The following is a 17,144-nucleotide window of genomic DNA, read 5'->3' as shown; positions in this document are numbered from 1 at the left end:
AGATACATCAGGTCAGTTCGAAAAGATTGATCCCCAGTCTGGGAAGAGTCTAAGGACTTTTAAACAAGTGGTTCTCAATAGGGAACAGTTGGGTCCCAAAGGAACACTTGGCACGTCTAGTGACATTCTTGATGGTCACAACTGGAGTGGGGGAAGTAATTGTGGCATCTAATAAACAGAGGCCAGGGATTCTATAAAACATCCTACATAGCACAGGACAGTCCTTGACCAGAAAGAATCAGGGCCCAAACTCTTAAGTGCATAGAATAAGAAACACTGTTGTAGATCCGTATCCGCTGGATCAGCCCAAACTGTGAGGAAGCACAATCTTACTGACTTCTGACCTTGGAGATCCTCATTGTAAGCAGCCATTTGGAGCCATGTTCCCCCTGGTGTGGATGCATTCAACTGGTGGGACTTCTGTCCTTATTTTTAAGCTGTGTGGTCTTCTTTGTCAGCAGTTATTTGGAAACCACTGCCTTGCTCCTTCCTTCTAGCAGACCTGGCTTTCAGAAAGGCACAAAGGGAAGATAGAACTATATTCACTGATGTTATTTGGCTTTTCCAGCCCACAAAGAATATTCTAAATGAAGAGAAATGACATTTGGAATTTCCTTTTACCTCAAGGCCAAGTAGTATGTTTGACAATGACTATAAACAAAAATAAATTTCAAGAACAGTTTGGATACATAAATTCCACTTCATAGTATACAATTATATGTATGAGTTCCCAAATTGATATAGTTAATCAAGGAAATGATTTACATAGCATATAACAAAAAAACAAAAATAGGTTTATATTTTCTTCTATTTTAAAACATTATATATATACACATATACATATTTTTACCATTATGCAGATGAAACTTGTTCCCAGATATTTTTATCCATGTCCAAAAGAAGACATATCTCTGACTAAATAGGAGAGAGCCTGTAGAACTGCCCACTCTCCATAATTGACTCTCTCCATAATTAAACAGGGGCTTCCCTGGTGGCTCAGAGGGTTAAGCATCTGCCTGTGATGCGGAAGACCTAGGTTCGATCCCTGGGTCGGGAAGATCCCCTGGAGAAGGAAATGGCAACCCACTCCAGTATTCTTGCCTGGAGAATCCCATGGACAGAGGAGCCTGATAGGCTACAGTCCATGGGGTCGCAAAGAGTTGGACACAACTGAGCGACTTCACTTACTTATAATTAAACAAATCCCTGAAAATACTCCTTTAATTGGTATAGTACTTCATTCCTTTTGCTGTTTTCAGTACTTCATTCCTTTTGCTGTGTTTATATATACACATAAGTGTACATATATATACACTTTAAAAAAATATCAGTACAAATGGTAAATCTTTTTTTTTTTTTCTTAAAAAGAAAAAAATGTTCCAGTGTAATGTACTTCATTAACTTTGGTAAGTAATGGTGAAAATAGGGTTGGTGTATATTTTTTGTCTCTCTGTAACCATCTTCCTTAGCAAGATAGTAGGTTGGAAACTTTTTGTTGGCTTGCCAATTATTCATTTGAAGTTTTACTGGTCCGTGAAACTCCAGTTTCTGGAATGACTGTTCTAGTCCAGCCAACAACCAACAATTCACAACCAAATAATCAGGGTCTTTGCTTAAGCAACTTTAATGGTGAGGAATGTTGTATTTGGCCAGTCCAACTAGAAAGCTGTTTATTTGAGGTGAAACGTAACGTTTGCAATCATCTACTTGCAATTTCTTGGCTCCAGTTCTACCCTTCAGGCCACAGCAAACTAGGCAAATTCTACTTCTGCAAGACAGCAGTGATGGCCGTCATGTCCACCCTGAGCTTTGTCCTCTCTAAGCCAGGCACAAGACACAGCTCAGAGTTCCTCTCATCATTCTGGTCACTGTCTCTCTAAACAGCGTCCAGTTTCTAGAAAACTGAGCAGCATAAGCTCTGACTGAAAAAAGTTGAATAATGCTATCATTTTTCTGTTTCCGACATTTCACTCATACTGTTCAGCTTTAGGACAAATTAGACTTGTTGGCAGGCTTTAGTAGTATCAATACATGAAACTGTAATCAAGTCAAATCATAGATATTGAAATAAATTCTTCCTTTAACCCAAATGCCCCCCTACTGGGTATATATCCAATTGGTGGGATTTCTATTTGATTTAAAGTCAGAATTTTTTGGTAACTTATCTTTCCTAATTTTTATCTTGTTATTGTCAGCATGTTGTTCCACTCTGATGAGATTCTTAAAAATATTTTTCTTATAAAATATTTCAAACATATGAAAAAATCAGAGAGACTAATGTAATGAAAATCCATGTGCCCAAATTCAGAAATAATAAATATTAACATTATAGCATATTTTCTTTTGGTTATTTTTTTTTAGAAAACCAAACATTAAATATAGTTACAGACCAACTGATGGCCATGAAATCACCTCTCCTTCCCTCTTTCCTCTGTGAAAGCACGATCATGAAGGTGCTCTCTATCCTTCCCATCCCAGATTTACATACCTAAGTCTACATATACAGACAGCTATAGACATATGTAAACTCTCTCCTCTCTCCTCTGTGAAAGCACGATCATGAAGGTGCTCTCTATCTTTCTCATCCCAGATTTACATACCTAAGTCTACATATACAGATAGCTACAGACATATGTATGTACATAAACTTTAAACATATGTTATCATACAATATAAATCATTCTCTAACTTGGTTGTTTATTGAAAATGTATATTTTTATTGGAGTTGAAGTATAGTTGCTTTATACTGCTGCGTCAGTTTCTGCTATACAGCAAACTGAATCAGCCGTATGTGCACATATATCTCCTCTTTTTTGGATATCCTTCCCATTTATGTCTCTGCAGAGCACGAAGTGGAGTCCTCTGTGCTGTACAGCAGGTTCTCATTAGTTATCTATTTTATATATAGTAGTGTATATATGTCAATCTCAGTCTCCCAGTTCATCCCACCCATCCCCCTATTTATCTGCACTGATCAAGAAATGAGAGAAGACTCAAATTACTAAAATAAGAAATGAAAGAAGATAAATAACTACTGACCTTAAAGAATTAAAAAAGGTTATAAGGTAATACAATTACCAATTTATGCCAGCAAGTTATATATCTTGGTTGAAATGGAAAAATTCTTAGAAAGACACAAACTACCCAAACTGACTAAAAGAAAAATAGAAAGTTTGAATACACTTACAACAAGAAATTGAATTAATAATTTAAAAATTCCCACAAAGAAAATACCACAAGAGATAACTTCAGTCATTAGTTTTACCAAATGTTGAAGGAAAATGTAACACCAGACTTTCTCAAACTCTTTCAAAAAATAGAAAAGGAACATGTTCCAACTCGTTCTATGAGGTCAATATTAGCCTGAACCCAAAATCAGATATTATAAGAAAAGAAAACTATAGATGAATATATTTTCTGACTGCAGGCACAAAAATCTTCCATAAATACTAACACACTAAATCTAGCAACATATAGAATATACACTGCAAGCAATTGTGATTCATTCCAAGAATACAAAGTTGGCTCAATATGTGAACATTAATACACCATACTAATAGAATAAAAGATTTAAAACATCATCATTGCAACAGATGCAAAAAGGTACTTGACAAAATCCAATACCCTTTATTATAAAAAACACCCAATAAACTAGGAATAGAAGAGAGCTTCCTCAACCAGGTAAAGGATATCTGTGAAAGATTCAAAGCTGACTTCATTCTTAGAGATACTGAAAGCCTTTCTCCTAAAATTAGGAGTAAGACAAAAATGTCTGCTCTTGCTACACTTATTCAACATTGTGCTGGAGGCTATAGTAAGAGAAATTAGACAAGAAGAAAAAATAAAAGCATCCAGATTGTCAGGAATATTTGAAATTCACTAACAAGACAAATAACCCAATAAAAACATGGGCAAAGAAACATTTCTTGAAAGAAGATAAAGAAAAAAACTATTAGTGAAAAGCAAGTCAAACCACAATGAGGTACTACTGTCCACCTACTAGGGTGATTATAATAAAGAAAAAAAAAGACTAAACAGTAAGTGCAGGTGAAGATGTGAAAACATATACTGCTGATGGGAATGAAAAAAAAATGCAGCTGCTTTCAAAAAGTTTGGTCATTCTTTAAGAAGTTTAATATCGTTACTTTATAACTCTGCAGCTCCACTCATAGGTATTTATCTAAGAAAGATAAAAGCATATAATTTTATAAAAACTTGTATCTAAATGTTTATAGTAGTCAAATGCTTCATTAAAACCAAAAAGTAGCAACAACTCAAATACAAATACAACAACCCAAATACAAATTTTTAAGCTGATAAATAAACAGAATATGGTATATCTATACAATGGGATATTATTCAGCCCTAAAAGTAATGAAGTACTGATACATGCTACATGAAAGAAGCTGGAAGACACTATGCTACGTGAAAGAAGCCAGACATACAAAACAATATATTGTATGATTTCATTTATATGAGATGCTTAGAATGGGTAAATCCATAGAGGTAGAGAAAGCAGCTTTATGGTCGCCAGGGGCTAGAGGCACAGGGAAATGAGGTCACAGAGTTTCCTTTGGGAGTGATTAAAATGTTTTAGAATTAGACTGATGTAGTAGTTTCACAGATATATGAGTGTGCGCTAAGTCGCTTCAGACATGTCCAACTCGGTGCAACACTATGGACTGTAGACAGCCAGGTTCCTCTGTCCATGGGATTCTCCACGCAAGAATACTGGAGTGGGTTCCCGTGCCTTCCTCCAAGGGATCTTCCCAACCCAGGGATCAAACACAGGTCTCTTGCATTGGAAGGCAGATTCTTTACCACTACTACCACCTGGGACGTTCACCCTTGCCATCTCTTGTTTGACCACTTCCAATTTGCCTTGATTCATAGACCTGACATTCCAGGTTCCTATGCCATATTGCTCTTTACAGCATCGGATCTTGCTTCTATCACCAGTCACATGCACAACTGGGTATTGTTTTTGTTTTGGCTCCATCCCTTCATTCTTTCTGGAGTTACTTCTCCACTGATCTCCATTAGCATATTGGGCAACTAATGACCTGGGTAGTTCCTCTTTTGGTATCCTATCATTTTGCCTTTTCATGCTGTTCATGGGGTTCCCAAGGCAAGAATACTGAAGTGGCTTGCCATTCCCTTCTCCAGTGGACCACGTTCTGTCAGACCTCTCTACCATGACCCACCCATCTTGGGTTGCCCCGCGGGCATGGCTTGGTTTCATTGAGTTAGACAAGGCTGTGGTCCTAGTGTGATTAGATTGACTAGTTTTCTGTGAGTATGGTTTCAGTGTGTCTGCCCTCTGATGCCCTCTTGCAACACCTACCATTTTACTTGGGTTTCTCTTACCTTAGGCGTGGGGTATCTCTTCATGGCTGCTCCAGCAAAGCACAGCCGCTGCTCCTTACCTTGGATGAGGGGTATCTCCTTACCACTGCCATTCCTGACCTTCAACGTGGGATAGCTCCTCTAGGCCTTCCTGCGCCTGCACAGCCACCGCTCCTGGGTGGCTCCTCCCAGCTGCTGCCCCTGGCCTTGGGCTCAGGGTGGCTCCTCCCAGCGTCACCGCCTCTGGCCTCGGGCTCAGGGTGGCTCCTCAGGTCACCGTCCCTGACCTCGGACGCGAGGTGTCTCCTCCCGGCTGCCACTGTCCTCAGACGCAGGGTACCTCCTCCCGGCCGACGCCCTGTCCTCGGACACGGGGTGTCTCCTCCCGGCCACCCCTGACCTCGGACGTGGGGTGTCTCCTCCCGGCCGCCACTGTCCTCGGACGCAGGGTAGCTCCTCCCAGCTGCCGCCCTGTCCTTGGACGCGGGGTGCCTTCTCCCGGCCGCCGCCCCTGACCTCAGACACAGGGTAGCTCCTCCCGGCTGCCACTGACCTCAGACGCAGGGCAGCTCCTCCCGGCCGTTCCTGAGCCATAGCAGCCTGGCACTCTAGGCTGCTGCCCCTGACCTCGGATGTGGGGTAGCTCCTCTCGGCCATGCTCAGTGTGCTGGCCAGCCCTCGCAGCTGCCTGCACTCAGTGCGCCGGCCGGCCCTGCAGGCAGGAATCTCTCAGAAGAAATGGAGTAGCCATCATGGTCAACAAAAGAATCCAAAATGCAGTACTTGGATGCAATCTCAAAAATGACAGAATGATCTCTGTTCATCTCCAAGGCAAACCATTCAATAGCACAGTTATCCAAGTCTATGCCCCAACCAGTAATGCTGAAGAAGCTGAAGTTGAATGGTTTTATGAAGACCTACAAGACCTTTTAGAACTAACACCCAAAAAAGATGTCCTTTTCATTATAGGGGACTGGAATGCAAAAGTAGGAAGTCAAGAAATACCTGGAGTAACAGGCAAATTTGGCCTTGGAATGCGGAATGAAGCAGGGCAAAGACTAATAGAGTTTTGCTAAGAAAACGCACTGGTCATAGCAAACACCCTCTTCCAACAACACAAGAGAAGACTCTACACATGGACATCACCAAATGGTCAACACCGAAATCAGATTGATTATATTCTCTGCAGCCAAAGATGGAGAAGCTCTATACAGTCAACAAAAACAAGATCAGGAGCTGAGTGTGGCTCAGATCATGAACTCCTTATTACCAAATTCAGACTTAAAGAAAGTAGGGAAAACCGCTAGACCATTCAGGTATGATCTAAATCAAATCCCTTATGATTATACAGTGGAAGGGAGAAATAGATTTAAGGGCCTAGATCTGATAGATAGAGTGCCTGATGAACTATGGAATGAGGTTCATGACATTGTACAGGAGACAGGGATCAAGACCATCCCCATGGAAAAGAAATGGCAAAAAGCAAAATGGCTGTCTGGGGAGGCCTTACAAATAGCTGTGAAAAGAAGAGAGGCAAAAAGCAAAGGAGAAAAGGAAAGATATAAGCATCTGAATGCAGAGTTCCAAAGAATAGCAAGAAGAGATAAGAAAGCCTTCTTTAGTGATCAATGCAAAGAAATCGAGGAAAACAACAGAATGGGAAAGACTAGAGATCTCTTCAAGAAAATTAGAGATACCAAGGGATGCAAAGATGGGCTTGATAAAGGACAGAAATAGTATGGATGTAACAGAACCAGAAGATATTAAGAAGAGGTGGCAAGAATACACAAAAGAACTGTACAAAAAAGATCTTCAAGACCCAGATAATCATGATGTTGTGATCACTCATCTAGAGCCAGACATTCTGGAATGTGAAGTCAAATGGGCCTTAGAAAGCATCACTACGAACAAAGCTAGTGGAGGTGATGGAATTCCAGTTGAGCTATTTCAAATCCTGAAAGATGATGCTGTGAAAGTGCTGCACTCAATATGCCAGCAAATTTGGAAAACTCAGCAGTGGCCACAGGACTGGAAAAGGTCCGTTTTCATTCCAATCCCAAAGAAACGCAATGCCAGAGAATGTTCAAACTACCGCACAATTGCACTCATCTCACATGCTAGTAAAGTAATGCTCAAAATTCTCCAAGCCAGGCTTCAGCAATACGTGAACGGTGAACTTCCAGATGTTCAAGCTGGTTTTCGAAAAGGCAGAGGAACCAGGGATCAAATTGCCAATGCCAACATCCGCTGGATCATGGAAAAAGCAAGAGAGTTCAAGTAAAACATCTATTTCTGCTTTATTGACTATGCCAAAGCCTTTGACTGTGTGGATCACAATAAACTGTGGAAAATTCTGAAAGAGATGGGAATACCAGACCACCTGATCTGCCTCTTGAGAAATCTGTATGCAGGTCAGGAAGCAACAGTTAGAACTGGACATGGAACAACAGACTGGTTCCAAATAGGAAAAGGTGTACGTCAAGGCTGTATATTGTCACCCTGCTTATTTAACTTCTATGCAGAGTACATCATGAGAAATGCTGGACTGGAAGAAACACAAGCTGGAATCAAGATTGCCGGGAGAAATATCAATCACCTCAGATATGCAGATGACACCACCCTTATGGCAGAAAGTGAAGAGGAACTAAAAAGCCTCTTGATGAAAGTGAAAGAGGAGAGTGAAAAAGTTGGCTTAAAGCTCAACATTCAGAAAACGAAGATCATGGCATCTGGTCCCATCACTTCATGGGAAATAGATGGGGAAACAGTGGAAACAGTTTTAGACTTTATCTTTTTGGGATCCAAAATCACCGCAGGTGGTGACTGCAGCCATGAAATTAAAAGATGCTTACTCTTTGGAAGAAAAGTTATGACCAACCTAGATAGCATATTCAAAAGTAGGGACATTATTTTGCCGACTAAGGTCCGCCTAGTCAAGGCTATGGTTTTTCCTGTGGTCATGTATAGATGTGAGAGTTGGACTGTGAAGAAGGCTGAGCACCGACGAATTGATGCTTTTGAACTGTGGTGTTGGAGAAGACTCTTGAGAGTCCCTTGGACTGCAAGGAGATCCAACCAGTCCATTCTGAAGGAGATCAACCCTGGGATTTCTTTGGAAGGAATGATGCTGAAGCTGAAACTCCAGTACTTTGGCCACCTCATGTGAAGAGCTGACTCATTGGAAAAGACACTGATGCTGGGAGGGATTGGGGGCAGGAGGAGAAGGGGACGACAGAGGATGAGATGGCTGGATGGCATCACTGACTTGATGGACATGAGTCTGGGTGAACTCCGGGAGATGGTGATGGACAGGGAGGTGTGGCGTGCTGCGATTCATGGGGTTGAAAAGAGTCGGACACGACTGAGTGACTGAACTGAACTGAACCACCTGGGAATCCCTCACAGATATATAGATATACTAAAAATCACCCAACTATATACTTTAAAATTTTATGATATGTGAATATAGCTCATAAAAAAATAAAATATATTTTGCCACATAAAAAGGAGTAAAATAATCTGATTGCCTCAAAAAGACAACAAATTTCTGAAAAGCTTCCAAATTAGAACAAAATCACAAACTAGGATGGAAGGAAATCACCTTAACTTGCTAAAGTTTATATTCACACCCCACCCCACCCCCAAACACAGACAAAAAACCCAACTGTGATAAACAGTACACTTATTGGAAGTGAGTGAAGTTGCTCAGTCGTGTCCAACTCTTTGGAACCCCATTGATCATACAGTCAATGGAATTCTCCAGGCCAGAATACTGGAAAGGGTAGCCTTTGCCTTCTCCAGGGGATCTTCCCAACTCAGGTATCAAACCCAGGTCTCCCACATTGCAGGAGGATTCTTTACCAATTGAGCCACAAGAAAGTTAAAAGTTACTTCATTTTAAACAACGTGGATGTCCACCAACAACAGTGTCATTTAATATAGGATCAGAACTCCTGGCCAATACTATAAAGTGTTTTAATAATAGCAGCAGCGAAAACAATGATAATGAGGAACCAGGGTGGAAGGAAAGATCTAAAAATGTTATTGTTTGCAGATAACATCATCATCTACCTAGACAAACCAACTAAATTAGAAAACAATAGAAATAAGAGAGTACAACAGTGTTGCCAGAGACAAAATCAATATACAAAAACCAATGGCATTTTCTCTAACAGTAAAAACCAACTAAAAAAATATAAAAAAATGTATCTTTCCAATAGCAACAACAATTTAAGGTAACTGGGAATTATCTTTATCAAGATCACACAAAATTTCATGTTTTTAAATGTTAAGCTTCACTAAAGTATGTAATAATTACCTGGATAAATGGAGTATATTTTGTGCTGTGGACAAGTCCACTTAACATTATAAAGATATAAAGATATCCCCAATTTAATCTATAAACTGCATTAAAAAATCCATTTGGAATATTTAAAAGTCAAACATATTCTAAAATTTACATGAACAAATAGAAGTGAGGAAATAACTAAGTTGACCTACATAAAAAAAAAGAACATAATACATGATAAAGATGGCACCATACATTAACATATAAAAAAGAAGGAACAGGTAGTTTTTAGATGGTTTGGGGAAAGTTGGTTCCCTATACAGAGAAAAATTCAAATTAGCTCATTTGTTAATACAATTTGCAAAGATGGACTCATGGTTTATAAAATATCTACACGTAAAATTAATTATAAAATTAATTAAAAATTAATCACAAAATTAATTATAGCTAATGTGAGAAAATACATTTGTGAAAATGGAGTGGAAATGCACTTTTTAAACATCATCTTAAAAGCATGGAATATCAGAAAAAACTTTTAACTGATTAAGTTGATTATAGCAAAATAATGGCTCTTGACTAGAGAACATGATGGCAAAATTGAAAATGTCTGAAATCAATCAGAGACTCCCTCAGATGAGAGGTCAGCAAACTTTTTCCATAAAGGAATAAGCTAGTAAATATTTTAGGCTTTGTGAGTCGTATAATCTCTGTTGGAACTAAACTCTAAACACTGTCATTGTAGCATAAAGTCAGCAATATACAATACATAAATGAATGAGCATGGCTATGCTCAATACAACTTTATTTACCAACACTAAAATTTTTGATTTTATATAATTTTCATGTGTCACAAAATATTATTATTCCCTTCATTTTTGCCCTATCATTTAAAAATCTAAATTTCATTCTTAGCATGTTGGCTGTATGAAAATAGGCAGCAAGTCATATTTGGGCCAGAGACCAAAATTTGCTGACCCCTAGTCTAGACTATAAAAGAAGCTTTACAAATCAAAGAGGTAAAAGAAGAATAGCAATACCAAATAGGCAAAAGGTAAAAGCAAACAAAATATATAAAGTGAAATTTAAAAGGTCTCAACTTTTAAATATATGCTCAGAGCACATAATAATCAGAAACAAATTAAAATGTGATATCATTTTTATACCTTTCAGACTATCAAAAATTATAAAGCTGGCTAAGGTCAAATGGAGAAGGCAATGGCAACCCACTCCAGTACTCTTGCCTGGAAAATTCCATGGATGGAGGAGCCTGGTGGACTGCAGTCCATGGGGTCGCTAAGAGTCAGACACTACTGAGCAACTTCACTTTCACTTTTCACTTTCATGCATTGGAGAAGGAAATGGCAACCCACTCCAGTGTTCTTGCCTGGAGAATCTCAGGGACGAGGGAGCCTGGTGGGCTGCTGTCTATGGGGTCGCACAGAGTTGGACACCACTGAAGCGACTTAGCAGCAAGGTCAAATGGCTGGGATTAGAGAACTGAGGATCTTCATACTTTGCTGATGAAGTGCAGACTGTGTAACTCTTCTGAGAAATCTGTTAAATTAAGTATATTGATATCCTTCCATCCTTCTCTTGCCTCTATAACCTAAAGAAGTCCATAAGGGGAAATATATAAGGCAATTTATGCCAACTTGTTTCAGGGAGTTGAATGTGACCTGGGTGCCCATTGTTGAGAGAATAAGTGAAATAAACATGGTAGATACATACATACTACTATTGAGAACTAAGCCTACTTTAAAAGCTGCAAATACAGCAAAACTGTCATATAAGCACAATATTTTATGAAAAAGTGAGAAACAAGTGATGTAATTTACATTACCATTTATAAAAATTTAAAAACAACAATGTACATAAAACAATTCATGTTTCACAAGCATATATACAATCCAAAGGACATCTGCAAAACTAGATAAAATTGAGTTTGGGATGAAAGAGGGGGATAGGTGGAATAGAAGATGAGGATTAAAAGGAATAAATGTATAAATGAAAAAAAGAGCATAAGGCCTTACAGAACCATCAGTGATCCTGCATTGTGTAGAGGTGTGTGATTCACTCAATACTTTGCCTCTGAGGTTCAGATAGACATACACAAACAACTAAAAAGCACAAATTACTGAAAATATTAGAGTGAGAGATCTTAACAGACAATTTTCAGCCTTTAACAGAGCAAGTACACAAACAAGAAGAGAAAAAAGTATAAGGTTTTTGCTCAGATAAATAAAATTAAATAAAAAGATAAAACTAACTTTCCACTCTACAAAGGAAAGAAAGACTTTCATATTTTGTCAAGGGACATTTGCTAAAATTGATCATCTCTTCAACCTTAAATAAAGCCTTAAAATTTATAATTCTCCATAATGTAAAAAAGGTAAACAGTAAAACACAACAAAATAAAGCATATCCCAACCATGGGAACTAAAAATTAATGTTCTGACCAGAAAAACAGAGAAAATCTGAAACAGCCAAAAACAATTTATAAAATAATAAAAATACTACATATTAAATGGCATAGATTGACTGAGGTATAGTAGAAGTAAGTTTTATCCCAAATTTCATTAACTACTAAAAAGAAATAAAACAAGAGACTTACACATAACTGCCTATAAAAAGAATAAATTTGTCATGAAGTATTGAAGGAGTTTTCCAGACAAGCAAAAGCTAAAGCACTAGACCAGCCTTACAAGAAATGTTAAGGGGAATTTTTTAAGCAGAAATGAAATGTGCTTACTAAAGCAAAATACATGAAAGTATAAATCTCACTGATAATGGTAAATATATAGTAAAATTCAGAATAATTTAGAATAATCTCATGTTGTAAAGTAGTACATTAATCACTTATATTGCTAGTATGAAGGTTAACAGACAAAAGTAGTATATACAACTATAGTGATTAGTTAATGATACACAATATAAAAATACATAAATTAAGACATTAAAAACAAAATGTGTGTGGGGGTAAATATATAGAGCTTTGGGATGCATTCCAGCTTAAGTTGCTATTAAAATAGGCTGTTATAAATTGTTTTATGTGAGCCTCATGATAACCATAAGGCAAAGCTCTACAGTATATACACAAAAAAAGCATGCTAAGCACACCACTATAAAGCAGCAGCATCAAAAGGAATAGAGCTAGAGAAGAAAGAGAAACTACAAAACAGTCAGAAATCAATGAACAAATGGTGATAAGTACATACATATCAATAATTGCTAACTGTAAATGAACTAAAATTTCAAATCAAAAGACAGAGAGTAGCTAAATGGATAAAAATCAGGAACCACCTATATGATGCCTACAGAAGATCTTAGATATAGGGACACACACAGACTAAAAATAAAGGTATGGGACGAGGTATTCCACGCAAATGGAAACCAATAGAAATCTGGGGCAGCATACTTGTGTTAGACACAATAGACTTTAAGATAAAGACTTTAATAAGATACAAAGAATGTCATTACATGATGATAAAGGGCTCAGTTCAAGAAGGGGATATAACATTTATAAATTATGCTGACTCTTCACGGCCTTATGGCCTATAGCCTGCCAGGCTCCTCTGTCTGTGGGATTCTCCAGGCAAGAACTTTGGAGTGGTTGCCATGTGCTCCTCCAGGGTATATTTCTGACCCGGGCATTGAACCTGCATCTCTTATGTTTTCTGCATTGGCAGATAGGTTCTTTACCACAAGTGCCACCTGGGAAGCCCACCCAACATAGGAGCATCTAAATATATAAAGCACATATAAACAGATCTAAAGGGAAAATAGTACAATAATAGTAAGAGACTTTAATACCACACTTTAACTAATGGGTAGATGATCCAGTCAGAAAATCAATGAGGAAACACTGGCTTTAAACAACATGTCAGATCAGAAGAACTTAATAGACATATTCAGAACCTTTCATACAAAAGCAAGAGAATATACATTCTTCTCAAGGGCACATGGAACTTTCTCCAGGAGAGATCATAAGTTAGGCCACAACAGAAGTTTTAATAAATTTAAGAAAACTGAAATCCTAGTCAAGCATCCTTTTGGCCACATTAGTATGAAACAAAAATTCAATCACAAGAAAAAAAGCGGAATATTTATAAATACATGGAGATTAAACGTGCTACTAAATAAAAGGTCAAAGAAGAAATCAAAAGAGAAATTTAAAAAACCTTGGAACAAATGAAAATATAAATGCAACATACCAGAACTCATGAGATGCGTCGAAGCCATTCTAAGATGAAAATTCCTGGGATAATGCCTAGATCAAGGAACAAGAAAAATCTCAAATAAACAACTTAAATTTATACTTCAAGGAACTAAAAAAAAAACAAAAAAATTAAAGCACAAAGGTAGTATAGGCACAGCTCATTTTATTTAGCTTCACTTTATTGAACTTCATGGGTATTGTGTTTTTTATTATTTAAAGATTTGTGGCAATCTTGCACTAAGCAGGTATATCTGGTGCCATTTTCCTAAAAGTATTTGTTCACTTTATGTCTCTTTGTCACATTTTAGTAATTCTTGCAATATTTTAAACCCCTACCAGAAAAAGATTATAGCCTGCTGAAGGCTCAGATGACGTTAAACATTTTTAACAATAGAGTATTTTTATTTAAGATATATACTTTGTTTTTGTTAAACATAATGCTATTGAACACTTAATAGACTAAGATATAGTGCAAACATAACTTCCATATGCCCTGGGAAACCCCAAAATTCATGTGACTCACTTATTGTGATATTCTCTTTATCACAGTGGTCTGAAACCAAATTCACAAAATCTCCTGAGATATGCTTGTAGAAGAAAAGAAATAACAAAGATCAGAAAGGAAATATATGAAATAGAGACTAAAATAAAAAAAAATAATCAATGCTATAAAAAGCTGATTTTTTGATAAGATAAATAACATTGACAAAACTTCAGCTAATCTCAAGGGGGAGCACAGAAATGAGAGAGAGAAAAAGGACTCAAACAAAATAAGAATTGAAAGAGAAGACATTGCAAGTGATACAAAGAAACCAAGGATCATAAGAGACTACTGTGAACAATTATATACCAACAAATTGGATCAGCTAGAAGAAATGGGAAAATTCTTAGAAACACACAATCCACTATGACTGAAGCATGTACAAATTTAATATCTGAGCAGATTTATTACTGCTAAGGAGATCGAATCATAAAAGCACACAACAAACAAAAGTCCAGAAGTGGAAGATTTTACTGATGAATTCTACCAAACCAAGAGAGATGATATGGGGTGGGAGGTGGGAGGGGGGTTCAGGATTGGGAACTCATGTACACCCATGGCTGACGTATGTCAATGTATGGCAAAACCAATACAGTATTGTAAAGCAAAATAAAGTAAAAATAAAAATTAAAGTAAAAATAATAATAAAAATAAAAATCCTTCCCTCAAACTTCTGGAGTCTGCTTAAGTTGAAGAATCTTTTCTTTTCCTGTTTTTCTTTAAGGATAAGCTGGCAGCAGTATCCAGTGTCCACCACCATGAACTTATAGGGAGCTGTTTTTCCCAGCTCCCAGTTCTTACAAGAATTGCCTAGATCACAGTTTTGCCTACGGAAACAGAAGTCTCTACCTTCTGTATTGGTGTCTTTCTGCCTTTCATAATGTATATACAAAATACCTGGGAATCAGCTGGTAATTGTCTAAATTAAATACTTAGGTTGTCTATGCATGACTCAATAACGTGACTCTTTAAAAAGAGCAGCTAAAAATAAAAGTACCTATTTTTTCATATAAAAAAAAATAAAAAATAAAGAAGAATTATTACCAACCTTTCTCAACAGAAGAGGAGGGAACACTCTTGAATTCACTTTACAAAACCAACATTACTCTGATACCAAAACTGGTTAAAGATGCCACAAGAAAATTATAGACAAATATCCCTGATGAACGTAGATGCAAAACTCCTCAAAAAAATATTAACAAACTGAATTCAATAATATGTTAAAAGCATCCTACACCATGATCAAATGGGATTTATTCAAGGGATTCAGGGATGGTTCAACATCAGCAAATCAGTTAATATGATACACCACATTAACAAATTGAAGAAAGAATCATATGATTGTCCAACAGATGCATAAAAAGCATCTGACAAAATTAAACATCCATCTATAATAATAGCTCTCAACAAGGTGGGTACAGAGATAATGCACTTCAACATATTAAAGCCATATATAATAAACCCACAGCTAACATCATATACAATGGTGAAAAGCTGAAAGTTTCTCTCTAAGATAAGGAACAAGGCCAGGATGCCTACTCTTGCCACTTATTCAACATACTATTGGAAGTCCTAGACAGAGCAATTAGGCTAAATAAATATGCAAAATAAAAGATATCCAAATTGAAAAGAAGTAAAATTGTCACTATTTGCCAATGATATATTAAAAAATCTGAAATTCTACCAAAAATTTATATTATAATAAAAGAATTCAGTAAAGTTGCTGCATACAACATCAGTATACAAAACTCTGTTGCACTTCTTCACACTAATAACAAACTATTAAAAAGAGAAATTAAGAAAACAATCCTATTTACAATTGCATCAAAAAAAAAAAAACAAGGAAGAAATGTAACCAAGATGGTGAAAGACATGTACACAGAAAACTTTAAGACCCTGATGAAAGAAACTGAAGAAAAAAAACAAAAAGATATTTCATGTTCATGGATTAGAAGAATTAGTATTGTTAAAACATTCATACTGCCCAAACTAACCTACAATTTTATGTAATTCCCATCAAAACTTCAATGACATTTTTCAAAAGAGTAGAACAAAACAACCTAAAAGTTGTATGGAACCACAAAACACCCTGATTAGCAAACACAATCTTGAAAAAGAAGAATAAAGCTGGGGTCACCACACGTCCTGATTTCAAACTATATTACAAAGCTATAGTAATCAAAACAGTATGGTTTTGGTGTTAAAATAGAGACAACAAGCAATAGAGCAGGAAATAAATCCACAAATTAGTCAATGAATTTATGACAACATAGCTTCGAATATAAAACATTAAATGGACCGTCTCAATAAATGGTGGTGAGAACCAGACAGTCACATGCAAAAGAAAGAAACTAGACCATTATTTTCAGAGAAGGCAATGGCACCCCACTCCAATACTCTTCCCTGGGAAATCCCATGGACAGAGGAGCCTGGTAGGCTACCGCCCATGGGGTCGTGAAGAGTCAGACATGACTGAGCAACTTAACCTTCACTTTTCAGCTTTCATGCACTGGAGAAGGAAATAGCAACCCACTCCAGTGTTCTTGCCTGGAGAATCCCAGGGACAGAGGAGCCTGGTGGGCTGCCATCTATGGGGTTGCACAGAGTCAGACACGACAGATTTGACTTAGCAGCAGCAGAGCAGCAGACCATTATCTTATACCACAAACAAAAACTAGCTAAAAATGATTTAAAGACTTGAACAATGACCTGAAATCATAAAATTAGAAGAAAACTAAGGTGATAAACTATCT

General features: G+C 37.2%; 1 long non-coding RNA gene across 1 annotated transcript in view; it reads right to left on the bottom strand.

The window, feature by feature from the left end:
• LOC120860702 overlaps positions 1–17,144 on the bottom strand; it is a 236,380-nt gene that overhangs the window by 23,909 nt on the left and 195,327 nt on the right. Inside the window, exon 3 of the long non-coding RNA XR_005720411.1 lies at positions 13,846–13,901. This is a non-coding gene — a long non-coding RNA (uncharacterized LOC120860702). The remainder of the gene's footprint in view (positions 1–13,845; positions 13,902–17,144) is intronic.

The sequence above is a fragment of the Oryx dammah genome, unplaced genomic scaffold (genome assembly GCF_014754425.2).
Source record: "Oryx dammah isolate SB20612 unplaced genomic scaffold, SCBI_Odam_1.1 HiC_scaffold_11163, whole genome shotgun sequence".
NCBI classification, from domain to species: Eukaryota; Metazoa; Chordata; class Mammalia; order Artiodactyla; family Bovidae; genus Oryx; species Oryx dammah.
This window is presented reverse-complemented; position numbering and strand designations above follow the sequence as displayed.